This window comes from Drosophila ananassae, chromosome 3R, assembly GCF_017639315.1.
Source record: "Drosophila ananassae strain 14024-0371.13 chromosome 3R, ASM1763931v2, whole genome shotgun sequence".
Classification (NCBI taxonomy): domain Eukaryota; kingdom Metazoa; phylum Arthropoda; class Insecta; order Diptera; family Drosophilidae; genus Drosophila; species Drosophila ananassae.
In genome coordinates, this window is record NC_057930.1 from 13,666,758 (window position 1) to 13,678,540 (window position 11,783).

General features: G+C 37.2%; 1 protein-coding gene across 1 annotated transcript in view; it reads right to left on the reverse strand.

Annotated features, from left to right (window-relative positions):
• Positions 1-10,524, reverse strand: part of LOC6498654 — a 50,845-nt gene extending 40,321 nt beyond the window's left edge. The window contains exons 1-2 of the mRNA XM_014906732.3: positions 10,368-10,524; positions 8,644-9,028 (exon numbers count right to left, since the gene is read on the reverse strand). The gene's annotated coding sequence lies outside the window, so the exon portion shown is untranslated. The remainder of the gene's footprint in view (positions 1-8,643; positions 9,029-10,367) is intronic.
• Between the last annotated feature and the right edge of the window lie 1,259 nt (positions 10,525-11,783).

Genomic DNA, 11,783 nt, shown 5'->3' on the forward strand with positions numbered 1-11,783 from the left:
AAGTAATTTTGTTAATAGCTGCACCAGCAGCAACGGCTTCAATAAATCTTTCTGTGCGGCTGCCACAATTCGTTGCACATTTCATGCTCTCTTTGCCGGGGCTGGCAGTGCCTCTTGGGCTATAACTATTAAATGGAAACTAGTTCACTCCACTCTAGAAGGCTCAATCGAGTGCCAGTACACACCTCCTACCTCCCACCTCCCACAAGGCAGAAAGCACAAACCGCACAAAAAACCAAAAACAAAAATCGACAACCTGCAAAAATTCGAATAAAATAAAAAATAAAATCGTTGCACGCACATGGAGGCAGTTTGGCTGACTTTCACCGATATTTTGCCAGCCCATGATTGCCAAGAAAAATAATAATTCCACAAATTATAACTTTGTCTTGCCATTCCAGAATAAACATCAAGTTATGAGAAAAGTTACAAGTGCTGTCTATTTATTTAAGATGGCGAAAAAAAATAAATATTTGTTTAAGAAAATCAAATTGCTTTCTCTCCTTTCACTAATTGTATTTCATAACTCTGATTTAGTTTAAATTTCAGAGTATTGCAATATTTTTTCAGAGTTTTCTGACCTCCGCCGGACCTCCGCCGGGTTGGCTAAAAGGCTTTGTATGTTGTTGACCCACTGCCACTGCCGCTAACAAAATTCACTAATTTTCAGTAGCGGAAACGGATTTTTAGTTTGTTGGCTTTGGGCTTTTGTTTTGGCATTTGTTGCTGTTGTTTGAGTTGATTGCAGCGATTACAGCTGTCACCCCTCTACTGTCCACATGCTCACCCTTATTTCTTTTAATTTTTTTTTGTGTTTTTATTTTGTCCGCCGCTGTCGTAATTTACACCTGTTGCACCTGCTGCAAATGAAATGCACACAAAAGTTTACATAAATTTTTAGCGCTGTGGCAACCGACCTGGCCTATGGCCCAGCTCTTAGACACCAGAGTCTTGGCTAAATGGAATTTAATTAAAAAATAATTGCACGCTCATTTGTTGCTTTTGCTTTAATTGTTTGACGTTTGCTTAATTTTCCTCATTAGAAACTATGTTGCTGAATTGAAACTCTCATGTTTTTTTATTACAATTTTCGCATAAAGTTTCCTATCAATTTTTTCTCTCCTTGTTTTTCAACTCATTTAAATTGGTCCAAATAGCAGACTTTGGCTAATGAATTTCCACCTGCAAATAGTTTGTTTTATTTGCTAACTTTTTGGTATTTGCACCAAATTGAAAAATGGGCCTTTTTTGCTCCATTTTTTTTTTTTGTGTGGTCTTTTGTGAGCAAGGTGAGCCAGGAAATAAATTAAAGACCGAATAGCCACACTGAATGGCGGTCTTAATTGTTACTCATACGCAGTGTTGCACAATGCACCGGTCCAGTTGCACTTCCACCAAAGCCGCTTTTAGCCTTTGTTTGCCGGGTTTTCGGTCGATTCGATTGGAATCGGTTAAGTGTACGGGCTGAGGAGCGCTTTGTTCTGGAAAATGGCTTAAATGTCGTGGCGTTCGATTTATGAATAGTACATGCGGCTTGCGGGTCTTGGCGGATTCCGACAAGTTGGCAATACAATTATTTACTTTAGTTGATTAGGTCACCCCGGCTTGATTGAAATTCTAAATGTTTGGATTTGAAGGAGCCACCTTGGAGCTCTTTTTCTTCGTCTAATAAATAAATGAGATCTTCCTATCTAATTTATATTTATTTACGGATTTCATTAATTTAAGCCAGCTTAGTGGAATCGCCATGACTTCACTCCCCTTTTTCATTTATCTGCTAATTAACTAATTGGCACGGCCGAAATCAAATTGCAATCCAACGAAAGGAAGGAGAAATTTTCGTGGACAGCCGGCTGGCTTTCTGGATGGCCAACTAATTGCGGTTTCCAAGCGAATTTGGAAATGGAGTTCGTAACGGGATTGGCCCGTTTCAATACGCTGATTGATTGTGAATAATCAATGCGTCGGTTATGAATCACAGGCTACATATATAGCATATAGTATAGAATGGAGAACGGAGCCATTGGATGCATAACTAAATTAGGCAATGCCACGGACGTGAGGGGCATGCCAGAAATCGGTGAGGAACTCCACGGCGACGCCGAGTGAATCTAATCCGAGTTATGTAATAAAAGAACCAGTCAACAGTGAGTCGTAGAGACGGTGAATCGGTGGCCAGTTGGCCCAAAGAGTGAAGCCCTGTGAAATATTAAGCAGTCAGCAGTCGCCGTTTTAGTCTGGGTGCATCCAATCTGGCGAAGGAAAAATCGGACACAATGAAATGAAATATGAGAGGGGGGGATGGGCAATTGAAAGGAGGTGGGGCATATCCCTTCACATCCGTCCACCAACCCACCATTTCTCACTAACTTGGCCAAGCGAATTGTCAGCGAAAAATGTTTTTGGAGATGAAATGGGGCGCAAAGAGCGGAGACAGAGCGGAGAACGGAAGGAAGCGGAAATGGCCACCTAAATGATAATATACACTGGACAGTTCTGGCCAAAAGTATTCGGATCGTCTCAGCCAATGGGGAGGTGTGAATTAACTTACTTCAGTCAGTGTAAGCGAAGCAGATAAAGCGATGAACATAAGATAAGTGAGCATAACAAAAGCAGTTAGTTGCGTTGATGCGACAAGCTCAATTTATTCACACGACTTTAATATTATTTATTAAATTTTCCATTTGTTTCAGGTTGTTTATTTGGTAATTTATAAGATTAAAGAAGCACAATGAACAATCTCTAAACAGCTATGATCTGAAAACTCATATATAACAACTTTATTATCAAAATACTCTGTAGTTCTTTACCAATAGTTTTTAATTCTTTTTTAAAAATAAAAGTTGATTGCCTTTTTATGCGAAAATGTGATTAGAATTCCAGTTTTAAGTATAGTATTTGCCAAGGGCTTTGCCAAATGCGCCTAATTGAAATTGCAATTAGGCAAAATGAATATCGGGCCCTACGGAGTATTGGCTTTTCCACTCTTCCTTTGGCAACACCCCCACACTACTACTCTGTGCCGTGCATGTGGCTCTCTAATTAACACGCTTTTTTAATTATTAATTGCTGCACTTAATTTATAGGCAGGACTACCATAGACCCCAAGATACATACCACCACGACACCAGCAGGGAAACCATTTAACCCTCGCTATCTGTTGGCAAAGGCACAAATTGCAATTTGTTTCAAGTGTCCTGGCAGCAGGACAAACTTTCTTATGCCTTTGTGTCCCGAGGAGGCGAGGGATGATAGGTGGGGCGGTGGCTTGGGGGTAAAACTATCTGCTAACTGTGATTTTTGTGCCTCGAAAAGTTGCGATTTGTCTTTTACCTTTGCTCTATCGCAGCCTTTGTTTTTTATCTTGCTGTACTTTCAGCTTTTTCTTGTTTTTATGTTGAAAAATAAATTGAATTGTAAGTTGAAAGTTCTGCCATATGGATTGCTTTGCTGCTACCCCCTCTCAACTTTTGTGGGTTTTCCTCCTTTTTTCTATTTCATTTGGAAATTAATTAAGTGCAGGCAGTCAGCATAACGGCTGTTCTTCGAAAACCGTAACAATTTTCACTTTAGCATTTTCATTTTCATTCTGATTTATCGATACAGAACATCAATTTTAAGTTCACTTTGGGGTTTTTCTTCCATCTTTTCCACTTTTCTGGTAATGAAATGAATTAAAATAATGCAAATGAGCTGGTCTATAAACCGGAAAAACCAGTAGGGTGATAGAACGCTGAGATACAAAGTTTTCCATTTTAGTTTTTACATATTTTTGTGGCCCTTTCTTCACCGTGATGATGGGCCATGCCTTTCGGTGGAGTAGAATAAATGTATCTCAAAGATACAGCTGAAGATTATCATTTTAATGAGTGCACAAGTTGCTTAAATTATGAGGAAAAGGGCTTCAATTAATTGGATTGTTTTAGTGGAAAAAATAACTCTAACATATCAGTTAGTACACCGTTACCGGCTTATCTTTGCACTAATGGCTTAAATATTTAAATAATAGAAATAATTTCTGGTTGGAGTTAAGAATACAAAGTTAACTTTTAACGATAGCTAGTAACATAAGTGCTTAGTTTTATTTTACTTCTAGATTCTAGACCTATGGTATCTAGTTTAAAGATTGGCCAGGATATAAGGAAGGATATTAACTATTGAACCATCCTTATTGAACCTATTTAACAAAAGCCACGTATGAAATTGGAATTAAAATACGAATTCCGCTTTATAGCTGCTACAAAAATTGAAGTTTCGACAGCACCCAAAAATAGCACAAAAAAAACACAAAAATTAAACGAAAAATGTCATTTATTTTTGGGTTTATAGGTGCAGGAGCATAAAAACGTAATTTTCTCCGGCTCAGTATCCCATATAAAAGATATAGTTGGTATTTCCGTTTATTTCTTTGCTAGATTAAACCGAAATGAAAATAAAATCTAAAGCCAACCAAAAAAACACAGATCGCTTAAAAAACGATGGCTAAAAATACTAGAAAAAAAAACTTAGAGAGAACTAGAGAAGTAGAATGCAAAAATGCCAACCGTTTTTAGTCATGAATGCAGGGAAATTCCATGGAAACTGCAAATGCATTTTTCTGTCGCATTTCCTGACCCAGCGTGGAGCATAAAATAACAGCAAAGCAACATAAACACGTGCCAGCCGGTCTAATGTCGGCCATTTCCTGTTGGCCAAAAACCGTAGGCCAAAAAAACAAAAAAAAAACTAAAATAATACAACAAAAACGGAAGGAAAAACGGGCATGCATTAAAGCAGGCGTCACCAGCAGCTCGGCAGTCAAAAGAAGCTTGGGATAGTGAGCTTGGAACTTTGGACATGGGGAGTGCCTAGTGCCTGGCTGGACCCAAGTTGGTTTCTTTTCCAGACAGCTTCTATTTCCCTCGCTAGTTCTTTTTTTCCCGCCTTTTTTTTTTGAGGTCGCTCGTGGGCGCACCAGAGGAAATGAGGACGCAAAATGGCCGCAAAAAAAGGGCAACAAAATGCAACTGACAAGCGTAATCGTCAAGGGAATACCCTTCAAAATGTATTTATATTCCATACAAATTGTAACCAAAAAAATACCAAAGTTCACTGAAATCATTTCAATTATTGATGGCCCAAAGAAAGAAGCTTTTCAGTAATATTTTATTCTTAAAAGCATAATAGTTGGATCTTTCAATAGGGTTCTTTTTCTTTAATCTAGATAAGATAGAGTCTCTCGGAATAATAAATAAACTATGTACATAATATGAAAAAAAATAAGAAAAGTCAACACCTAAAGTCTGAACCACACTTGGTAGATCTTACAACAACAATAGATGCTCCACCAAAAGCGTTAACAAACAAAAATAAAAAGGCAGGTAGTTAGAAAGGGAAAGAGAAATATGTTAATAAAGTGCCTTGGGTGGGGGGGAGTTGGGGGTTCGGCATAGCTAAACGTGATAAACGCCGGAGGAATGACCTCTACGTCTAGTGTTGGGTATATCTCCCTCTTTTCCACCCTCTCTTTCACACTGCCAACTGCATTTAAGTCAAAAAAATGTATAAACCAGATGCATCTTCAAGTTGGCCACTTGGAAAAATAGTTTAAATTATTTTATAAAATATTTCTCTTATTTAAAAATGAAAATTACATTATCATTATTAAGCCTCTATCATTGGATCATTCCATGAAAATAATATCGATAAAAAGTTAAATTATTTTCACATTTTACTTTTAAGTGCATTTCTGGCATTATTTTGCAGCTGCCGAGATGAAAACTTTGTGCCACTGGCCATCTCACTAATAGGCCAACAAAAATCTTAGCCGGATAATAATGATGCACCAACAACTGCAACTGCAACTGCATCTCCAGGCTGCATTATCTGGCCATCTCTTTCGGTCTTTGTTATTGGCCATCTCTGTCGTTGGCAGCTCTTAAGATATGCATTCTGGTGCAGGCCGCCGGTTCTACCACTTCTTTTTGTTTGTCTGCATTTGTTTGCCAGCATTTCTTCTTTCGAGTTCATTGCCGCGACTCTGTTTTATTTCTCTTTTCTCTTTCCAACGAATTTGAAATTCTCCACTGGAGTGGAGTGGCAGCAACATCAACATCATTATCACATTGGAGCTCTTCTCCATAATGATGTGGCCTGTCGTCTTGACTCACTCGACTACCCTTCAGAGTGTGTTCATTAGCTTTGTAAGCTCCCCAGGCCCGCTCTTGACACACTCCCTGATCATAATTCAATTACCCGAAAGGGGGGAACCCAGACACTAGTAAGAATCTTAGGAAGTGCTGGCCATAACACTGAGTTGGCCAAAAGGAAACAGTTGGTATTTAGCAGAGGAAACACTTTGCCTTTTAACGTTATGGGTTTGGGTTTGGCTTTCAAAGATGATAAGTGGTTAGGAATCTTCATCAACGTTTAAAGGTAATAACAGTCTAAAAAACAGACCATTAATTGCTAAATAAACCACTGTATCTGTGGATTATGATCGAGCAGGTGTTGGTAGGCACCCAGTTTCCTAGAAACCATAATTTGCACGCTTTCTTCTCAAAACCCAAACACGAGTCTCCAAGCCCCACAGCTTCTTGGCCATGACTTTAACACATTTTCTAAATATTTTCGAGTTCACGATCAAGATCAACGAAAGAGAATATATAGAGGCAGTGGAATCAACTCAATTGCCGCTAATGAAGCCGGCGAAGATGCTGTGAGAAGTAGAAGATGGTAAAAATTAGGGGGGGTTTCTATAGAGGAGTGGGACTTTACCACCATTTTTCCCCCCTTCGAAAACACGCACACACACACATTTTAACTTTCATTTCTTCATAAAGTTAGACACTTTTATTGTGTTTTATTGTGTTTCACATTACTTTGGTTTTTTTTTTTCCTGCCCCATGCCCCTTCCATTGGAGCATTTTGTTTGCCATACGTTTCTGTCTTTGTTGCTGTTTCTGTTTCTTGTTCTGTTTGTGTTTTTGTTTATACGGACTTTTCTTGAATTTCTATTTCCAGCATATATAGATAACAATTTCTATAAGCAAAGTGCGATATTTCACAAGAGTCTCGCCGGAATCGAGTTGACTACAACAATACGTAGCGCATTATTTGTGCCCTTTTGTGGCATTGTTTTTCTTTCTTGTTCTACCATTTTTGGCATTCCTTCCGACGCTTTTTGCAACTTTTCCTGGTTAACTTGGCCAGCTATTTGCAGCAAGGCCATGGGCTTAGCAAGAAAGGGATAACCGCCATGCCACCATCGCGCCATCATGGTCGAACAAAAAATGAATTAAAAATGGCGGCAAGGATTTCAATCAATGTCAGAACACTTGTAGACTTGTTATTTAATTAAATTTAATTTCAAATATCTTGAAACTACGCTTCTGGCTCTAACAATAGTTCTGTGTGTGTGTTCTGAATGAATTTGGTTAGTACTAGTGGCAACAAAAGCAAATATAAATTGCCAAAGATTAAAGTTGCAGTCGTGAGTCTGGGGCGAAAAAAAAAAATGGCGAAACAAGCGAGGAAAATGGAAGTCACTGGCAAGAAGGGAATCGAATTTGGTCTCAAATTACTCAAAGGGAAATTTCAATTGAGATAATAGAACCTGATTTTCGTTGAAATTAATGATAATGCCGAACCATGATTCATTCCCATTCGCAGAACACATTTTTTTTTTGTGTCTAATTGGGAGAAAACTCTGGCAGTTTATTAAATTACAGAAAATGGGACTCAATATCAATAAAATTACGCAAAAAATCAAAAGGAATAAAGTCTTTTTTTTTTATTAAATTTAATTAAAGTGTTTCCTGTTTTCCTTTCTTTTTAGTATTTTGAGAGACTTTTTCTGGTCTTTAATTTCTTTGAAAACAAAAAAAATAAAAGCAAACTCAATTTTCATCAAGTTGAAAAACCTTTTTCAAACTAAATTAAGCTCTTAACACTGCGGGGTAAACCGAAACAATGTGCCACGCTGGGCATGGTTTTTCATTCTTTTCTTTTTTTTTTTATTTTTTTTTGCTTGGTATTTTCCCACGGAGCAAGTCAGTGGAAAACCCGCGCCCATTTCCACTCGAAGATTTCGGGAGGAACTCTCTCGGCAGACACTTGTGCATATTAATTGCTTATTGAGCAGGCTTCCCCTGTTTCTGTTTCGCAGTGGGGAAGTCGAATCGGATGGGATACCAAGTTAAAAAAAAAACAAAAAACACTCCCAGTCCCAGTTCCAGCCTCAGCCTCAACCAAAAAGAATTGTTTGGGAAAATCCTCGCGCAGAGGGAAAGCCTTTTTTTTATTATTCTTTATCAGTTTCAATCACTTTATCGCGCCCTGGGCAAGTGGTACAGTAGTAATTCCAATATAGTCTTTCTTGATGAGTAAAAATTTTATGTTATTTACCTTAGAATTCCTAACTGGTTCTAGAAAATCAGTAGATAAGAAGAGCTCAGAAACTCCGAACAAGTTTAAATTTTTTCTTACTTTATTTTTCATTTTGAAACTATTATTTTCAAAATTTCTTATATTGTGTTATCACTGTACCTTGCCACATTTCACTGTTCTGGGCCCCATTCATTCATTCCGACACAGACACAAACCCACACTCACTCACCTCCACCCCCCCGCCACGTATTCATTCATGCAGGTCCCCGTTCTCACCTGTTTGTTTTGTTGTTGTTGCTGTTGTTTCTTGTCACTAGCCCGGCCCGGCTGCTACTTCTCCGTCTCTTTCTCTTGCGTGTCGAAACAAGCGTTTTCCGGCCAGGGAGATTTTCGTTTGTTTTTTTTTTTTGGGTTGGGTCAGAGGTCGCAGGTTCGGTGGTTCGGGAGCAGCCTTTTGTTGCAGCCACTTGTGCACCACTCTTCCCTGTTTTATTATTTTTTTTCTCGTTTCTCGCTTGGCCCTTTACTGGTTGACAAAATGCCAAACGCTTGAAATTTCTTTATATCCGTTTTTTTTTTTACTTTTCCGGAGTCGATTTTTTTTTTTTGTATTTAGTTCAGTTAGCGCGTGGTTTTAAAATTTTGGTTTATTTGGCTTTGTCTGATAAAAGGCAAAAAATAAAAGATGTAATGTTGTTAACAATTTTTGTTGCCTGTTTTTGTAGTTTCTATTCTTGTTAACCTTTTCCGTTCCGTGCACGTGTTTGATTTGGCAATATTATTGTTGTTTTTGTTGCTGTTGGGCTTATGGCAACCTGTTTGCCACCCGAATGTTTTCATGTGGTTTTCCCCCAAAAAGAACCGAAAGGCTACTGAATGAAAATTCGAATGGAATTCCAAAAGTAATAATTATGAATGATTGCATTCGAAAAATGTTCTTTTTTTTTTGGGGTTTTTGGTTTCTGTGGCAGATTTATTCAACACAATTTTTGCATATTGTTTGTGGCATTTAGATTTTGAACTAAATGTGATTATTTTTGCATAATGGCGATTCTATTTAAATTGAATAAAAAAATGTCATTAATTTTCTAGTTAGTTGTTATTATTTAAAAAAAAAATATGATAATAAAGGCCAAAAAATTATCTGCATTTCATTCAAAAAATAAGTAAATCTTCCCCACTTTTTTTTCCATTTAAAATCTGTTTTATTTTCAGTTTCTGATCAAATCTATTGTCACCGTTAATTGAATGCAAATAAGCCACGAAACTTTTGTAGATTCTTTCTCTGTTATTTGGGTACTTTTTTTTATTGACATTTCCGGCTAAAGTATTTATCCAATTTCCCGCAACAATTTCAACAACAAACAAATCAATTAACGGTTATCAGCATTTATTTTCTGCTTTTTTTGGTTTCGCTACAAGAAGTCGGTCAATCTCGGTAAAGTCTGGCTTTAAGGCGCATTTTCGAGCCAAGAGTGTGCTTTAAATTTAATTAAGTCTTCTAAGCGGGTTCTTGTGTCTGTCTTATATATATTTTTTTTCCTTTTTACTGGCTTTCAACTGCCAAAGATGGAGAGACTGGTGGGGTCTCAGACGCCAAAGTGGCTTTCTAAACACAGATGCACGCTCTGCTGGAGCTGGCCACTTGAGAAAAGCAACAACAACAACGGCTCCGCTCGGCTCGGCTCGAATCAAGACAACATTGGACCGCCGCCTAACGGTAAACCAAATAAAAAACTTCTATCGATAGGCGGCAATGGCGGCGACGTCACGGCGCGCGTTTTAAATTCTAACTAGAAACCGTTGCTTCTCGCATTCAGTCCAAATCACATCAAATCACAAATAAAATCAAAACCAAAAATCCAAAATAAAACAGGTTCTAAAACAGGATTGGTTTTGGGTATTCTTTTGTTGTTTGTCGTTTCTGAGAACAGAATGCGCTTGCAAGTGCAAATGATAAGCGGAAAGCATGCAAGAATTAACACAAAAATCACACATACACAGATACACACAAGCACACACACACACGTACAATGCGACGAAAGAACTCTCTCTGCGAATTTCCCTCGCTTTTTCCGGAATTTCCCGGAGTATCCACCGACGACGTCCGAAGCGCTTGAACAGTCACAGGTGACTGAAACTGAAACCAGAAAACAGCAGGCTGAAAGCCAAGAACCGAAGCTGGCTTAAAGGCCGCTGTTAACCGCTTTACAGAGCAGCGCACGAAGCCAAGCGACTATGGGCCGAATGAGAGGTTGTTTTGGCCAAAACTCAACAGTCGCCACTGTAAGGCCTTAAGCACAGGTGCTTCAATGCTAAAAATTAAGCACCTGAACTTCATGGGTAGCACAGCTATTTTGAGAAATTTATAGAAGTAAACTAAATGTAGAGTTAGAAAAAGAATATATGTATCTACCATAATATGCATTAATTTAATATTAACAATAGTATATAATAGACTATATTTTTATCAAACGATAATCATATCGATATCACATATTTTAAATTTAAAATTTAGAATTTTAGAGTGACTGAATTATTGAAAACCTGCATCGAAGCTGTACGCGTTACAAATTTAATATTTGTCAAATGCAGCCCTACTATTTTAAAGTCAATAAATAAGTTTATCCAACGTGAAAGCTTCAGTTTGTGGCGAGCCATAGACCAAATAGGTTCTAGTTTCTTCTTTCTTTTTTATTTTATTTTTATATATATTTTTTATATATAATTTTTTATTTGAATTATAAAATGATTTTTCAATGGGCAACTTATTTCTTTAATTCATTATCGCAGATATTTCGTGGGTTTTTTTTCTTCTTCTAATAATTTCCTATCATTAATTTCATTTTGTGCTTTCCATAATGGCGATATTGGTAGATAACTCTTGCAATGGGCTATAGCGCGATTGCAACGTTCTTCAAACACGCGCCACGTTCTTTATTTTTTTTTTTTGAGTTTATTATTTTTTTTTTTTATAAATTGTTTATTTATATATTGTATTTTATAAATTGTAAATTTTGATAAATTTTTCACTATCAAATTTACTTTCAAAAAGGTGCGTTTTAGCCAAGGATTTTAAAAAATTGTATGCGGATCTCTTCGAAAGCTTTCCCTGCGCTTCTCGAAACTTCAAGCGCCTTGTCCTTAATTAATTTTGTTGAGGTTTTAATTTTTTTTTGTAAATTGTTCACTATTAAATTTACTTTCTAAGAGGTGCCTTTTAGCCAAGGCTTTTGTTAAATTATTTGCGGATCTCCTCGAAAGCTTTTCCTGAGATTCTCGAAACTTGCGCAGAATATATTAAAAATATAACGTTTTTCGTAGGGAACACAATAAATTGAAATATATGCTATATTAATTAATAAATGCTATAATGCATTAAAAAAAATTAAACTAAATCATAAATAATAAAACTA